Raw genomic sequence first — 17,009 nt, forward strand, 5'->3', positions numbered from 1 at the left:
ATTTTCAAGTCTTAACACTGCCTCACCTCTGTTTCATTTCTTTCATTCCTTCCTAAAATATTTACCACACCTCCTTACCCTCTGCACACATTCTAGCTCATGCTTGGCACACAAGAAGGAGCCTTCCCTCTCCCACAGTTCCCGGTGTGATTTCCTCAGTTGAACTCATCAACAATGTCTCCAGGACTTCCCACGATTGGAAAAAAATCGCCCTTGGGCAGACAGGAATGGGTTTGCAAGGTTTTGAGGGCAGTTACTTCGTGCATTTCACAGAAGTGCTGCGCTCTGCAGCAGCAGCAGGGATGCAGGGAGGCTTGTGCGGGCACAGCAGCCCTGGGCAGGGCTGAGCAGGGCCCCACTAGTGCAGAGCTCAGCACACAGGGGAACTGCACATGGACAGTGCGGGCTGTGCTCCTTCAGGCAAGGGACTAGCACCACCCTGGACATACCTGCAAAAGGCCTCCCTAAACAACCACAAAAGGGAACAAAGCAATCTCCTGCTCCAGGAAAAAGAGCAAACTCTCCCATGCCAGATGAGCTTTCAGAAAGTGTGCAGGTTTTGTGGTAGGGAGAGCTGTCGGTGGGCAGGGGTGGAGGAGAGATGGGAATGGGGTGTAAGGGTTTAATTTTGTAATCTTTTTCTACCTGTTCCCAGTTTAGCCATGCCTCCTTAAGAGACAGAACCTACACAAGCCTAAAGTATACACCCCCTCCTTGGCTGAGATCATGAGCTGATACTGAACATATCTTTCAGAGCTTGATATTAGGCCAAAGCATTCCTGCAGCATGGAACATGGGCATGTGCTACAATGGCAGTGCAGGGTAAATTACTGAGAGCAGTGGGACAAAGAAACACACACATTTGCTACAAAACACCTCCAGCCATTTTGAACACTGATCTTGTCCACCGGAGTTTAAACAACCTTTTTGTTGTAGTTGTTTTTGCTTAAACTGTGTACATTGTGGCAGCACCTCAAGGACTGTAGTAACTCTGTAAACACAAATGAGATTATTACAAAGAAAATCTGTCTCTTCTCAATGTCTCAAAATTTATCTAGCCTTTCCTTGCATTTTATCCCCCAGAGCAGCTGTTCCTCTTTTGATTATGGACAAAGATGAAAACACTGCTTTGTTGCATCCTTGTAACTGGGCCCAGTGGGATTCTTAGGGAACACGAGTCTGCTCCCAAACACACTTATCAGGAGGTTACACTCTTGTGGTTTTGTCTTCTAGTAAGAATAGTAATAAAATTTTAGAGCCATATCATAACTGAACAACTCTGCCATTAATCCCACCGTCATCAGACTCTTTTCCCCTTAGACAAAGCACTCTCAGTGTCAGTCTCCTTCACAAGCAGTTACTTAAAAGAGTTCAGTCTGTTGACTGGCTCTGCTAAGGGGCCACACTAAATTTGGAAGTACCTGCACATGACAGTATTTTGCAGTTGAAGCTTCCTACAAGACCACCTTGTCTCACTGAATGTGAGAACTACAAGCCCTCACATGCTAAGCAGAGTGCACAAACCATCACAGGTAACTTACAGCACCAAACAGAAAACAACAGGCCCAAGAGCACCCAAACACAAGTCTTCCAGGAAAGACTAGTGGTTTCTGAACACAGACAGGAAGGGCAGTTCCTTACTACACATTTCTTCAGTGCATGATGTGAGGCAAACCCCTTGGGCCCTGAGGTAAGCACCTCCCCACTTCTGTTTCTTTCATCAGAAAGACAGAATCTATCCACTAGAGACCCAAAGGGGAATTGCCCCATGTCACTGCCACAGGCCTTCCGAACTAAAGCAAGAGATAAAGTATCAACACACTGGTCACAAGTGAGTGCTGTGTCAAGTACTGCATACCCCACGCAAACAGAAGACACCACAGAGAACAACACTTTATGGGTGCATTTATCACACTCCTGCATCCAGACTGCCAAACGCCATGGTGGGCTGGAATACATTCTTATGTTAAAGACCAAAGTGCAAAGGTCATAAGTAACAGTAAAACAGAAGGAGAAGCTATTGAGCTGAGCATAGAGAACCATGGTTTTTACCACCTACACACACACAGACATCAGATCCACTAGCCAAGCAACATTTCATGCACCTCCTGTCTTATCTCTAAATGAACATTAAGAATATCAGGGCAATAGCCTGATACACTCAAGATGAGCAATATCACAGCCCATTGCAGACAGGACAGAAAGAAAACAAAGAGAAATTGTGTACCAAAGCAAAACACAGCAGAAGAACATCTGCTGCTTTTACCAGGAATACCATATGGCCAATATCTGAGGTAAGGAGAATGAGTTCATTCATATTTAAAAGCAAAAGTAATAGGTTATTCCTTCCAAGTTAAGAGGAAAGATGCCTGTTCCCCTTTCCCTGTTACAGACACAGGATTCCCAGTCCAGATACAGCCTTCCAAGGAACTGGTACTGTCAGTATTCTGGCCCAGACTGTCAAACTCAGGGCACTTTCTATGTCAAGATGCCAGAAAGAGGAGGATGAGAATGTTTATGTAGGAGTTTTGCTTAGTCCTAACATAAGTCTGGTTTATCCACAGCCAAGTCAGAGCTGCAACACTGAAAGACCAGTTTTGTCACCAGCAGATTACAGTTAGCACTCTGGAGCTCTGCAGCATTTGGCAGCAGTAAGCATGGTTAGCACAGTACATCTCAACCACTATGGTGAAGCAATCTTCAGTTCCTGAAAGAACTGCTCAGAATTGCAACCAACACAGTTGGTTCCAATCAGAGCATCCAGAAACAGGTCTTTCTTCAAAAAATGTGAGAGCAGGAGCATGGCAGCAATGTTTCTAACATCTTGCAGAACACTTGCCCGCCAGCTGAAAAAGCTTCTACTTCTGCAGTGCTACACACACATGGATCTGCCATTCAGCAAAGGTACAAGGCAAGAGAGACAATCTTAATGCATTCTCATTGTCTCATCAAAAAACCCAAACCAGATCACTAAGGTCTTTTTCAATTTGAACACCTGTTGGTGGGTACCATTTAGCTGTGGAAGCAGCTAAGACCCCTGACACTAGCAAAGGCCCTCAACAGCTGCCAAGATAGAGCGCACAAGTTAATTCACCTCTGTAAGAGTCCCGCCTTCCCAACAAGATCTTGCCATATTTGCTGGTTCTTCATTCTTCCCAAGCCTGAATCCACACTTGCTCCCTGGAATTCAAGTATTCAGTCTGTCAATTGAGTTTCTGTTGCCAAAGACAGATAGCAAAAAGGATTAGAAGGACTTCGTTGCAGTGCTGAACAGTCTAAGCCACAAAGAGAAGACAGTATAAAAGCCTAGTCTGACAATCAAGTGCCAGGAGTAAATAAAATGAAAAATGACAGGCCAGATTAACTAGTGCTAGCATTACTTCCCAGATCCATTCACATCACATGTCCCAGCCTCCCCTCACCACCGCTTTAAAACACTCAGGTGTGAATCCAAGTTATATTATTATTACTGACCCATACATCTCACCTGTATTTGCTCTCTGCCTACAAAAGGGAATTCCGGGAGGAAGCCAGAGATGAACATTCTTATATGCAGAGTAATCCATAAGTGTCTCCAGCAGAGCCAGCATTTGTTTACAGGAAGACACAAAGGCAGTGTCCCAGATACCTGGTGTACAGCTCTTGTGTGGGGCTCAAGTCCACTGCTGACACAGCAAAGGCTTCTTCAGCCTCCTCCCAAGCAGTAGGTGGAAAAAGCAATGCAGCACAGAAGAGACCCAGACAGCAAGTATCTCGCTTTACAGCCCCACAGCCAGAAAGTGCCAGAGGCAAAAGGAGATGACATATCAGAATTTTACCTACTGCTAAGCTGAGTACTTCCTGAGAGAGTTATCTAGAAGTCTCATCTTAGGACGAGGAGTTTTATCTTTTAAGCTTATGAAAGCCAGCTTTTGATGATGAATTTGTAGAACAAAGTGTTGTTTTCTTACATGGTTTGCCTTCATCATTTACTGATGATCCTACGATAAAAGGATACATTTCACACCAAAGTGCAGCAGAAACGGTGCACTCGTGTGGTGTAGAAACCTAGGGAAGCTGAAAGGTGAATGCAGGCTTCTGAACCTAAAGCCTTTTGCAACTCAGGCTTCTGCGCACAGTTTATCTTACTGTTATGTAAGTTTTTCTCTGTCACCAGAAGTAACTCACAACCAATTTGTCCCGAGATGTCTAGTCTCCATTTATTCCATGTGAGAAGGAAGACTACTGCCTATAAAAGCATCTCATAATTAAATGCATTTTCAGACACAGGGCAATCAATCAGAAAGGTTGTACCACAGTTTTAGCAAATCAGAAAGGCTGTAGCAAGCCAAAGGCTAGAGGGAGAGATCTAAAATGGACTTCCATAACAAGTACTCCTAGGCTTTTTTTTGTCTAGTATCATTCAATCTGCTTGTGGCTAACAGCAGTCAAACCATAACAGACTTGCTACAGTTTCCAGAAAAGGCGGATTTTGCGGTGACAACTACAATCCATTGTTTTCCTCTGTGAAACCTGGGATAGTTTGTCTATTTAGGATCACCTGAAACCAGAGCTGGAGAGTGATCCCTTTGCATGTGGAAGCATAAGAAGAAAAGGTCAGAGCAGACCAGCAGTTGTGTGTGTCACCTCAGCAGAAGCACACAGGACTGCAGAAAATGACAGTGGCTGAAGTTATTCTGCATGTGGCACCTGCCCTCTGCCAAGGATAAGGAGGTCAAGGGGACAAGGCCAATACACCACAGGACAGACAAAAGACTTTTACATTGTCTTTTCCCAAGTTTGTCCTCAGCTCTGTAGTGCCAACATTAAACTTCATTACAAAAGCCAGGATTACTTCTACCTTATAAGCCAAGCTTTGCCTCAAAACCTTCACTTTGATCTGTGTATTTGTCACCTACCCAATAATTAAAGGATTTTTTCCCCTGCAAATTAAAAGAAGCTTCAGGTATAAGCAATGCCACCCAGCTGCTCTGCCAAGGTCTGAAATTTAGATACAGGACAGCTAGGTTGCTCATCACCTCATGTAGCACAGAGAAGAAAAGTAGCAGCATAGCCAAGCCTTCAAATTTGGAAGGACCAGATGTTTTCTGTGGGATACCAAAATAACCACACCTTTGTCAATGAGCACACTATGATCTGAAAAGTAAAGTAACATTTCACCCTCCAAACTTTTTCATAATCTTACACAAACAAATATAGAGAAACTTCTGCAAAGATAGCAATTTCCAGTTGACCAAGTCCCTTTACATAGTCTGCTCATGAGGCATTAAGAAACCCCAGAACAACGGGATTTTTGGTTTTGGAACACCAAGTATTTCAGCTTTCCTGCCCAGTGAAGTCTGGTGAGGAGACACTCCTGTTTGATGCAAAAGGAGGTAAGGTCTAGCTCAGAGCTACTGCTCTGAGCAGAAGGAAATCAGCAGCAGCACCTAAATGCTTTTCCTCCCTGCAGCTGCTCATGCCCTGCACACCTACAAGGTCACTTCCTCCCCGTGTGCCTGATGTGGCTGGCACAACCCTACACCAGCTTGGCAACCTTACAGCCTTACACACTGGGAAAACCACAACATAATGAAATCACACACAGGCATGCAGCAGCCACATGGTACACCCTACTGCACTGGAAAGAGCCATTAATTGTGGAAGCATATAATTTTTACTCAATGAGCTTTTGCTTATGTACTTCAGCTATTTTAGCTCTTCTTCCAGAAGATATCAAATAAGACCATCCTTTGCTACAGAGTTACCTACAGAACACAGACAAGTTACTCAAGTGCAAGGCTCACTCCAGCAATCTTCATCATAGAAAGGCGAAGGAGAGGAAGGGGACTTCAGTTTTAGTACCAATAAAAAGCAAACTGGATTAAATTAACCTAAAACTTATTTTGCCAAACATAGCCTAAAGGCAAAAACGTACAGCCAAATGATAATTCTTCCTCACAGGAAGCTAATGAACATCGCTGCATTCCAAGAACTAGCTCAAGAGACTGGTGGATTGCTGCAAGGTTTGTCTTCCCAAATGTAGTCATATCACCAACATCTTAAGAGCAAGGTCACATAAAAGAAACAGACTGTTTCAGTTTCAGTTAGTTACATTTTTATGTGCCTTTTTTTCTCCCTTACCTTCCTCCATCGCACATCACTGGCCTTTGACTGGGATTTGTGGTCTCACTTGGAAGCACTGCCTAGCACACTGTAGATTACACCTTGATTACAGACAGATATATACTGAGGAAACTGATCTACCCTCAAAAATTGCACTCACAGAGGTGTGCAAAAATTCACAAGTGATCAAAACAAGCTCATCTAATTTACTGTGCCATTTCCTGCAGGTGCTTTGAAAGGCAGGAAGCTTGCAGAGAAGCCAGGCAGCAGCTACACAACAGTCATGGCACTATACAAAACTTGCATTAATACTGTATACACTAATCAACTTCGCTAACCTCACAGGTATTTTTCTTTACACACCAATAGGGTCTCACCTCCAGAGCTATCAGTCTCTGTTCTCATAGGCAGTGCAAGTCAAATAGCTTTTTCAGTATCCAATTCCTGGCTAGCAGGCACAGTCTCACTCCTCAAGGCATTCCACACACTCTGGGTGCAACATTCTTGTTGTACTTCCCTTGGCCAAAAGGGGAGAGGATCTCTGCAATAGTGTTTCCAACATCAGGTGAGGAGGGTACAACAGCAATCACCTTTCATGGTGCTACTCTGAAGTAACTCTCCTGAACTCATGGGATAATCTCAGTATACTAAAGTATTAAGCCAGCTTCAAAAAGCTTCCTTCAAATATCTCACTGTCCTCCTGAACCTCACCTACATTCAAAATATTTTTTTTTTTAATTTAAAAAACAGGCTGCCTTCTATACTTAGACGGAATTCTACCATCATCACATATGACATTTTTGGCTCCATAGCCAAGAAGAAGTCAACAACAAAAAAGACTAAAGTAATTGTGAGTCCTAGAGGAAAAAAATTTGTAGAAAAAACTTACTGATTTTACATTTAATATTGATCTTTGTGGCATGGAAGACAAAAAAACCCCTCTGTTAGTGCATCCATCCTATAAAATTCAACACTTATGGGGATTAAACAAATTGAAGAGTCTGTGTGTGCTGCTGAAAGGGAAGAAAGTGTTGCCTTTAACTTCTCTGAGCACCCTGACAGTGCCTGGCTGTATCCTCAGAGTTTAGGATACACACAAGCCCTTGTTAAGACACAGCACTGTGTTTTCTAAGCTGAATATCTCTCAACAGCTCCAAGTACTACTTTAAGTAGATAGAGGGTGCAAAATTTCCCTATGTACTGCGAGACTGTTAAACAAATGGTATAAAAACCCCCAAAATCAATGTTGGCATAAAAACCACAAAATCAATGTATGCTTGACAGAGAAGGAGTCAGTTATGCAGTAATTAAATGCACAATGCAAGAGGACTACAAAATACCAGCTTGCTTTAGCAAGTACAGTTGCTTGACACCAAGTACATCAGACAATAAAAATAAATCTTATCACATATCTCAAATTCAGCAAGGCTTGTCTGGAACAATGCCTGGAAAGCCTGCAGCAAGCACATCACTCTGTAAGATGCCCAGCTGGAGTGGGTGGAAAACACTGGGCACAGGTAGCTATGTCTACCAAGCTAACAGATCAACTTACTTTGTTTCAAATCACAAAAGATGAGCAGGATGTTGAAAAGTGATAGAATATGAAAAACTAAGTCCAGGGCACTCATTTGCAGGAAATCCCTGAAAATGCGAATCAAGGGTAAAGAAAAGGTAAAATCAACACCACATACATCTCTCCAGGTTTTATTTTCAGGTTGTAAAAACAATCACTCTGAAAATGAGCATTTCCTGGGATTTAACAGTTGTTGGGTTAATAGCACTAGCAAAGGCAGTTACACCCAGCCCATAATTTTACCCACATAAAATCTACCATATCTGGTCATGATGTCTCTTCTGGATATTGTCAGCAGAATCAACCTTAAAAAACATTGTTTAGAAGTGCTGATAAACCCCTTCCCACAGCTAATGTTTCCATGCAGGTTAGCATCAAGGAGCCAGGCTGGATTACTTTGAAATGCACACCCTGCATCTGTGTGCATAGTCACTGGCAGAAAGCACTCCAAGTCAGTCACCTCAGGTGAGCATCTTCTGAGGGAGCCTTTCTCCCTCTGCCCCACTACCTTTTCACACATGTTTTTTAGCTCAACTTACCTAATATTCTATGTCTACATAGGCAAAAACTGGGCAGTTTGCAAAGAAATCAGATTTTTACATCATCACTGCAGGACTTCTCCAATTCTGCATTAAGGAAAAACACTCCACCAAAATGAAACATGAGAGCATTGCACCAATATGCTCACACTAGCTGTGCACACATAGGCAATCTCTGTCTTCTAGGGAAGATCTTTAACTTGTCAAAATCCTTCCATCCCTCTTCTATCCTGTACTGATACCAAAAAGGGTCTCAAACCACCCTGTGGAGGCAACAGCCCCTAGTGAAAGATGGCAAACTCCCTCACGAATTCACCAGAAGGCCAGCCCAGCCAGAGCCAGTACAGATTATCCATGGAGGATTGCCACCATTGATCCTCAGAGAGCCCACTATCACTAACAGCACTGCTATATTAGCAGACCTGCTTTTAGCAGCACAAGGATGAGCTTCTCATCAGCTTCTTACTGCCAAGGAAAAGCTAAAGAGGCTAACTCCAAACACTTCTTCCTTCTTCTTGATCTGCATGACATTTTTAACAGCTCTGTCTGATGCAAGCATTTCACATGAGACATAACCATATTTTCACCACTGTCCCCTCCCCATTGTCACAAATAAGATGTGGTGAACAGGCACTATATTCTGTGTTACATCAGAGGCAGAGTCATATTGCACTATATACTTAGGTTTCAAGCTTCTCTCTGATGCTGTGCAGATTATGTTTAGGCTGAAAGCAGATTACTGGCACAAACCAAAACATTACCTAGGCTGCACACACATTCACTCTAGAAAACTTACAGAGCTCTTTGGACGAGGGATCAGAAGTTAGTCTCTTAAGGAATCCTTAAAAGCATCTGAGAAACAACACTTGTTTGCTTTGGCCAAGAAGAGACAGAAGGAAAAATACCTTCTAAATTTGAGTTACATGTCCCCAACATGTAGCAAAAGATGCCGCTGCATTCAATTCAATGTGTCTTGCATCAACAAAGACTTGGGATTTTTTACTTAATGAGTAAAAAAATAAACACACACACATAGCCATCAAGAAAGATATTAAAATGAAGTGTACAAGTACCACCCAAGAGCATCCAAAAAAATCTCCTAATATTTAAGTAAACATTCCTAATGAGGCCTTCTTAAAACTTGAAACTTTACACTCAAGGTAGCAGTTACAGAAAACAAGGACATCAGAAAAAAGAGAGGTAGCAAAGGAGCTTAATACCTTATCAATGCTAGAGGGTTCTGAGGGGAAGAGGGCGTAGTCAGAAGAATTATCCCTATCTTGATTAGCATCAGAACAAAGGCCCACATTAGTTTGTCTGCACTAGGACTCCCTTAGAGTGCTGGATAATAACCTGCTTGAAAGCATTAAAGGGATTTCCTCCCCACTTCACCCCCTGAAATCTACACCCCTTCTCTAAAGGGGGATAAAAGGATGAGGTCCAAATAACAGCTTTATAATTTAATTCTCTGAAAGACATATCTGGGTAGCTTTTTACAACTAAAACATCAAATATACAATACACAAGTATGATCCTTCTATGATAAGTTTTCAAAGGTAACATTTGGGAGCAGGTAGGGGGAAAAAATCAAATCAAAACAAAACCTATTTTTTGTTCAAGAGAAAAGGTCATATAGCACAGGTGACTTATCATGCATGCTTAACTCTGGAAGGCAGGAAGGACTTCAGTAGTTTCTTCAGCAAAACCAGGGAGTGGTACCAGAGTGGAGAATACAAGGAAAAAACAACCACAGCTTGTGGTATCTAAACTACACAAAAACCAGGTTAACAGTGGAGTAAAGAAAAATGCTAAGGCATGACTACAAAGGAGTCAGAACCTACGAACATTTTAGAATACTTCCTGTTTCAAAAGCTAGAGATGCTAACAGAAGTGGCCGTCTCACTGCGGGATGAGAACATGGAAGGCAACACATTCTGCCTTCAATTTACAGAAGAGTCATGGCATTTGTACAAAATGCAGGTTTTAAAAGCAAAAACTCAGGAAAAACAAAGTAACAGCATCAGCTTTCATCTTACCTGGTATTGACACAGGCTGGCATACAATGGTTGTCAAATTAGCCAGATTAAACTGATGATTCAGCGACAATAGGTTGATTCACACACCTAGAACTGCACAAAAAAAGCAGGTATTAGCCCTGTAAGTACTAAGAATGGCACTCTGTCACACAAAAGAGCAGGAGGCTTGAGGGGTAGAAGTAGTTCTATTATGTTTTTAGGACACGGGCACACAGCTATGCTTCTGTTACAGACATTACTCAAAAAATTCAGATCTGAGTCTGAGATGTACTGCACAAGTTACTCAAAACTAAAGAATATGCAAACTATCCTCACACATTCCATTTAAAAATCTCAAGGTAAGAAGAGAACAGTTTCAAGTGTAACAGAACATTACCAAAAACATTTTTCAGCAGCACTCAAGTTTGCTTGATGGGATTTTTTTCAGCAGGACAGAAACTTCCCAAAAGTTACCCAAAATACACATACTAAAACTACATCAAGTCGAGCCATCAGATACACACATGCACTTTCAGTGATTGCAAATACTGCATACTTCCCAGATAAGCATAACAGAAATTTATTTCTGTAGTGCCAAAATTCACAAGTACGTTTCGCTGTCTCATCACTGTATACACTCTTCTTATTCAGCACTACTACTAAAAATTCCAATACTTAAAAATATGGCTATTAATAAGGCAAACCTTCTCCACTTTGGGAAGCACAACGACAAACTGAGAACTGGGAAAACTGGTCATCCAAATGAGAGCAAAAGCTATGCAGCTGAAAGAAATTTTTGTCTAGCCTGCTTAAAGATCTCCTTTTTTGCTAAACATTTCATTGTCACATTTAAATGTCAGCTTTTTAAGCCACAGAACTGTGCAAGGCCTGCAAGACAGGAAACCACAAAGAGACCTGAGATGAAAGTTCTCACAGCTAATGAAATGAAAAGTAAACCTAGCAAACTGCTCTTCACATCTCTGATATGCTTAAGAAAAGACACAAACCCTGATCTTACAACCTTACTCCCCGTACCCATGAAATTCTTTTTAATTAATCTCTGCTAGCAAGTTTGTATGGTTTTGTAGTCTACTCATATACCAGGGCAAAGCTTGCAATGAGTCTCCAGCACGCTTTTGTTGCACATCACAGAATGAGTCTGCAGCATTTCAGGATCACGCAGCTCTTTGCAATAGTGCTTTAGCTTATAAAGACATACTACTCGATTTTCCTTAGGGAAAACAGGACCCTCCCTTTCCTGAAGCAAGCAGCATGCCCTTTTTGGACTTTGAAAAGGAGTGAGGGGCCCTCAGAGAGAAGCTGGCTTTAAAGCTTTCAGGATGATTGCACATATGGCCACTGGCTGGCCTGTGGCATATGCGGCGGCAGATGGAGAAGTGAAGCTTTCATACCCTCTGAGCAATGCTCTGCAATTTTGACACTTCTCTTGAAAAGCAGATATGTCAATCACCCTCCCAGGCTGGTGTTTTGGCACAGAAGAGATTCTCCTCAGTCTGCATATCAGCACCAAAGGATAACCTATACAGGGTATTTTAGAGGCAGTTTCTGTCTTAGCTTTCAAATATAATGAATCCATACACAGCAGAGAATGATAACTTATTGTTGTCTTCACTGAACATCAGCTGGCTTTTGGCTCATTAGAGAGCCACACATACCCAGTACGCACTTTCCTTTAAAGGAGGGGTGGGGGGTGGTGTTTTGATTAACATTAGAGCACCTTACTGGGTCTCACAAATAAAATGCCTTTTGAGAGTGGTCAGCACAAATGGGCTCTAATACCCAAAGGGGATTCTAACACATCCTCTCATAAAACTGTATTAGTGGGGGCTGCTCTAATATATTAAAAGTCCTTGAAGACTTTTAAGAAGTTATTTACAGAGAAAACCCAAAGAGCATAAATATGTTGAAGATACTCAAGCATTTCACTAACCTATAGGTTTAACACTACACATACAGCTCCTTTCAAAGCAAGCAGCCTTTAACATCATTCTCAAGCTCACTCACAGCAAGTGGGGGGTTGGGTAGGGTGTTGTTTGGTTTTGGTTTGCTTGCTAATTTTTTTAAGACCAATTAATCAGCAGGGTTTCCCTCTTAAAACTTACGTACCCCTAAAGGTCCTGCAGAAAGAGATCTAATATACCAACATAACTTCTTTTCTATCTTCATTCCCTAACAGGCTGCAAATTTGGTTTTGATCAGAAATTCTTGCAATTCCCACTCGTTTTATTACAAAATCCCATTAAATCAATGCAAGGAAAAAACAGGAACTGCAGTGAAGCACAGCAATATTATAAACTGTGAGGAAAATTAGTTGGGGAAAAATGTAAATGGCTTTGAAGTTTTCTAAATGGTCCTGGCACTTTTGAAGTGTAAGCTAAGGGAGCCATGAATGGAGACACGGTATTGAAGCTGGTTCATTTCTGAGCATGAGGTTAAAATGGTGCACATTTCAGCCCTGCAAAGTTCAACTGCCTACCAGGAAGTTACTCCTATGGCAAGTAAGAATTAAACACTGTAAGAATTAAAGCCATTCTATTCTGTAGCACAAATATGACGTGGTGTTTTATTTACCACATGAAAGTGATTCCAGTGGCCAATTTCCCTTGACTCTGCTCAACCAGCTCCAAAAGCTGTACTTTGCCTTGTTACAAGATTACCACAGCAGTGATGACCAACCCATTCCACTCAACACTCACTTATACCAGGAAGCCAATTTACAGCTGATGGGCTGGTTGCCACGCTAGCAGCTCCCCTCAGGGAATCACCAGAGTGACATGAGACACAGAGATCCCTTGTGCTGCAGACAAAGCTCCACTTTTGGAGCCTGCCCACTGTTCAACACACACGGAAACAGAAACTGGGGGGACAACTGAGACAGTGGGAAAGCAGTAGGGGTTTTACACCTCTAACTCCTGGTCCTGCAACTCTTCAATGTGAGCTTCCTTAAAAAACTGCCTTGAATTACTACACACAAATATTTAAAATAAATAAATAAGCAAGCAAACAACAGGCCAGGCTTTCACTGGTCTCTTATTAGCATCACTATGCTTGGTCTGAAAACACACTGTGCAGACTACATCATGTAGTAAGCCATGTGAGAGCATTAAGCTTCCTGTGAGAGAGCAGTAGCTGCCACTGCTCAATAACAAAACAGCCAACATATGAATGGCAGATGAAAACTTTTCTCGTACATACAAAAGCTCACTTCCTGACATTTATAGGAAGTATTTCTACTGATTAAAGTTAAAATCAATTTTTGCAGCTGCATAAACAAGACTTCTAGCAGAGTCGGGGAAAATACCGTCTACATCAACTACAGACTAGCAAAACCAGATGAATTACACAGATGGGCTTAAAAAGACAGAGAGTGCTTCACTGAAGTAATCTACCTGCTCCCAACTACAACTACTCTGTGCTGTAGGTTAAATTGTTACATCTGAAATAATTCTGCTTGTACCCAGAGTAACTTAATGACAAGAGTTTAAACATGTATGATGGCATTTCTAGGACATGACACCTGTCATGACAACTAGACATAATTACAGACTAGTGTATTTTGGCAAAAGAAATCTACTCTAAAGTAATACCACAATACCTTTGCTATATATGGGTTAATTTTTCCCTTTCCCTGTTCTAGGAAATGTCTTCGTGTTTATATTTACATATTCCTAAAGCAGAATTCAATCCCTGTTGCCCCTCCTCCCTCCTTCCCAGTCTTTCAGGCAAACAGGCTGTGGGACCAACCCTGCCAGTGAAAGATGCCTCTCCCAGCTAAGCCTGATCAGCTGGGATCAGCTGGTTACAGCAGCCAACAAGTGGCTCAGAGGGCAGAGGAGCTGCAAGGAGTCCTTGTGCCAAGCAGAGTGCACAAAAGGACATAGTTCAGGAAACTTTGGAGCAAGGCTTCCAAGCTACTGTCCTTTCATGCAGTTATTCACAGATAATAGGTTTCTCTGGAAGTAGCTCAGGCAAGCAAAAAGAAATGCAACTTTCAAAAAGGAAAAAAAATACAGCAACAGTGGCCTGACACAGACCCTGAGTGCAGCATCCAGCCTTCCTGGACTGACAGAGGCCAGCAACTTTCATCCGTTTGCTCACAAAAGCAGAACAAGCGAGAGCCATATTTGGGCAGTACAGCAGTAGGCGGCTGTGGTGTGAGCAACTACACCGATAAAAAGCAGAAGTGACGCAACAGGAACAGTCACAGAAACCCAAATCTATGGTTAGGATGTTGCACAGCTAAGGTTAAGACCATGGCAGGCTGCTCTCACTGAGAGTTGAAACAATTCTCGAGGCAGGAGCAAAGCAGCAGAAAACAACCCTGACCCCAAACAGAATAAATTCCACCAAAACCACTACACTGCAGGCAGGACGCACACTTAGTGACTCCAGTTACCATTACTTGCTGACTGCCCAGGCAGCTCTGCTCAAGCAGCCATTTCAATCCACCTTCACACACTGCACTAAATATAAACTGCTGATAACTGTGTGGAAAATGTTTCAGCAGAGACACAGAGCGCTGCACGACTCAAGGGCATTGGGTCCTCCTCAAAATCTGCAGGTGGTCAATTTGCATGACAAGCAGAGAGAGAAGGGGACAGAGCCAAAGTCTCTGCTACATTTGTGGTTGGGAAATTTCTGTCTTGAGACTAGTACTTTCCCAGACCCATACTTTAGAGAGTAATCTGCCTTTAAATAGGATATGGGGGCACCTGGGTTTTGACAGTAACTTGTCTAAGAGGAGGTTATGGCTCCCTTATCATGTGCTACTCTGCTCTACAGTGACCTTCAATTTTAAAATCTAGTTAGATTAAGTTGCAGATCTTTCAAGCACATCCTTCACCCAGTGGCTCTTAAAGAAACATACTTTCCTACTTTCAGATGGTACTGTCTTTTCTAATGATCCATAAAACACTCATTTAAATAACAGGACAAGCCAATGTAAGAGGGAAGATGAAACTGCAAACAAGAAAAAGAAAACTAGTTCTTTCTCAAAGTTTTGCTTAGAGAATTACTACCAGAAACAACATGAAAGTTACAAAGACAAAATTATGATCTGTAAAGCTGCCAGTGCCACAATCGGCCACCAGATTACACTACTAGAAAGAATTATTCTCTCTTCATGAAAATATACCCCCCAAAAAAGCATGTCATGAAAAGAAGAAAAAGAGGGAGACTTACAGAGATTTATGGCAGACACCTGAAGAGGTGAATGAAATCAACGATAAACTGCAGACACCACAGAGAGCACCAATCCTTAGAGTACTGGCATTTAATATGCAAATTCCTTTTCTGCTTAGGCATTTTGCCTCCCTTTGATGTATACAGACAAGTTCAAACTAGAGATGAGAACTAGGAGAGTTCCCTTTCTCCATTATCTCAAGATTTTTTCTTGTCTAAGCAACAGTTAAGTGCTTTAACTATATCACTTTTGCATCTGTTCAGAGGGGAAAAGAAAAAAAAATCACTAGAAAGAGAAGTATAACAAATATTATTAAAGGAGAGAGTCAATGTTTTCCCGGCTCTGATGCAGATGTAAGCAGCTAGCTGGAGCCCAACAGCTATAGCGCAGCCTAGGAGAAGAGAAAGACAAGCTGAATAACAGAGGACAGCAAAGATACTCTGGAAAAGATCCAGATGTCTTGAGCCTAGTCCTACTGCATGAAAAATTAAAGAGGTTAAACACCTCCTCTTAAGAACTTTTCTTGTATTGTTCTGGCCACGACTCTTCTGAACAGGCTGCATTGCTCCAGAAACCTCAGGAATTACGGTGACAGTAGATTCCTGCCAAGAGAAGCACCATTACATAATAGCTTTTATGGGAACACGCACAAAAAGCCACTAGGAAACACAGACAAGTGCAAGATCCTCTCTGCCCATCGGCTCAGTTTAGCTCTTAACTACTTCAGAATATTGTTAATTTATATATTTACTTCCTCTCATTCCCTTTCACTCAACAAAATCTGTGTTACTGTAACTACACTGAGATCACGTCTATTCCCCACAATAACGTAACCCCTTTGAGAATACGCCCACTTGAAACTACTGTATTTGCATTAATCTGTTTAAAAGAACACTACAAAGCTGAGAAACTGTATTACTATTTCCGTCAGTATATTAAAAATAAGAACAATTTATTATGGTATTTTTTCATCCTTTACCCAATTTTCGGGATACTTAGAACAATTATTGCTTGTCCGTTCTGAGAAGCCTAGCACGGCTATTTTTGAGTTCCAGGTCTTCCACGGAGGATTTACCATAGATTTGTTACACGCACAAGTAGAAGCTCAGCCTAAGCACTGCACACGTGTAAAGGCAGCTGCTACGGAAGCTCTGACCTCTGGGCAGTGTTAAAGCACCACAAAGAAGAAAGCAAAGATGAAAACCTAACAAACACAAAGTTTCTCACGTTGAATTGTCCGCAGCAGTGCCTCCACTACCACCTTCATCTCAGACACCACTTTCCCTGTGTTTCCCTACGCACCCAAAAGCTCTGCGAAAGGAAAACGCGAAGACCGCGGCGAACGCTTATCCGCTGTTACTTAGGGGTTTTAAACCCTAGAGGTTCATCCCGCACCAAGCGAATCCTCACGCCCGAAGACACACACACTTTAAGAGCGCTGACCTCAGAGAAAGCCCAGCTCTGCCGCCACCACCGACCACCCGCCGCTGTGACACGAGGGAGCCGCAGGTACCGCAGGTGACATTATGTAAGGGAGGCGGCCGGGCAGCCGGGCGGGGAAGGGCTCCCGCCGC

The 17,009-nt window shown here is 42.3% G+C and overlaps 1 protein-coding gene across 2 annotated transcripts in view; it reads right to left on the reverse strand.

Moving 5' to 3' along the window:
• The window catches only part of SUSD6 (sushi domain containing 6), a 93,378-nt gene that overhangs the window by 62,142 nt on the left and 14,227 nt on the right, over positions 1-17,009 (reverse strand). For both annotated transcript variants that reach the window (XM_066551842.1, XM_066551843.1), the window contains one exon: positions 10,254-10,346. The gene's annotated coding sequence lies outside the window, so the exon portion shown is untranslated. The remainder of the gene's footprint in view (positions 1-10,253; positions 10,347-17,009) is intronic.

The sequence above is a fragment of the Molothrus aeneus genome, chromosome 6 (genome assembly GCF_037042795.1).
Source record: "Molothrus aeneus isolate 106 chromosome 6, BPBGC_Maene_1.0, whole genome shotgun sequence".
Lineage (NCBI taxonomy): Eukaryota > Metazoa > Chordata > Aves > Passeriformes > Icteridae > Molothrus > Molothrus aeneus.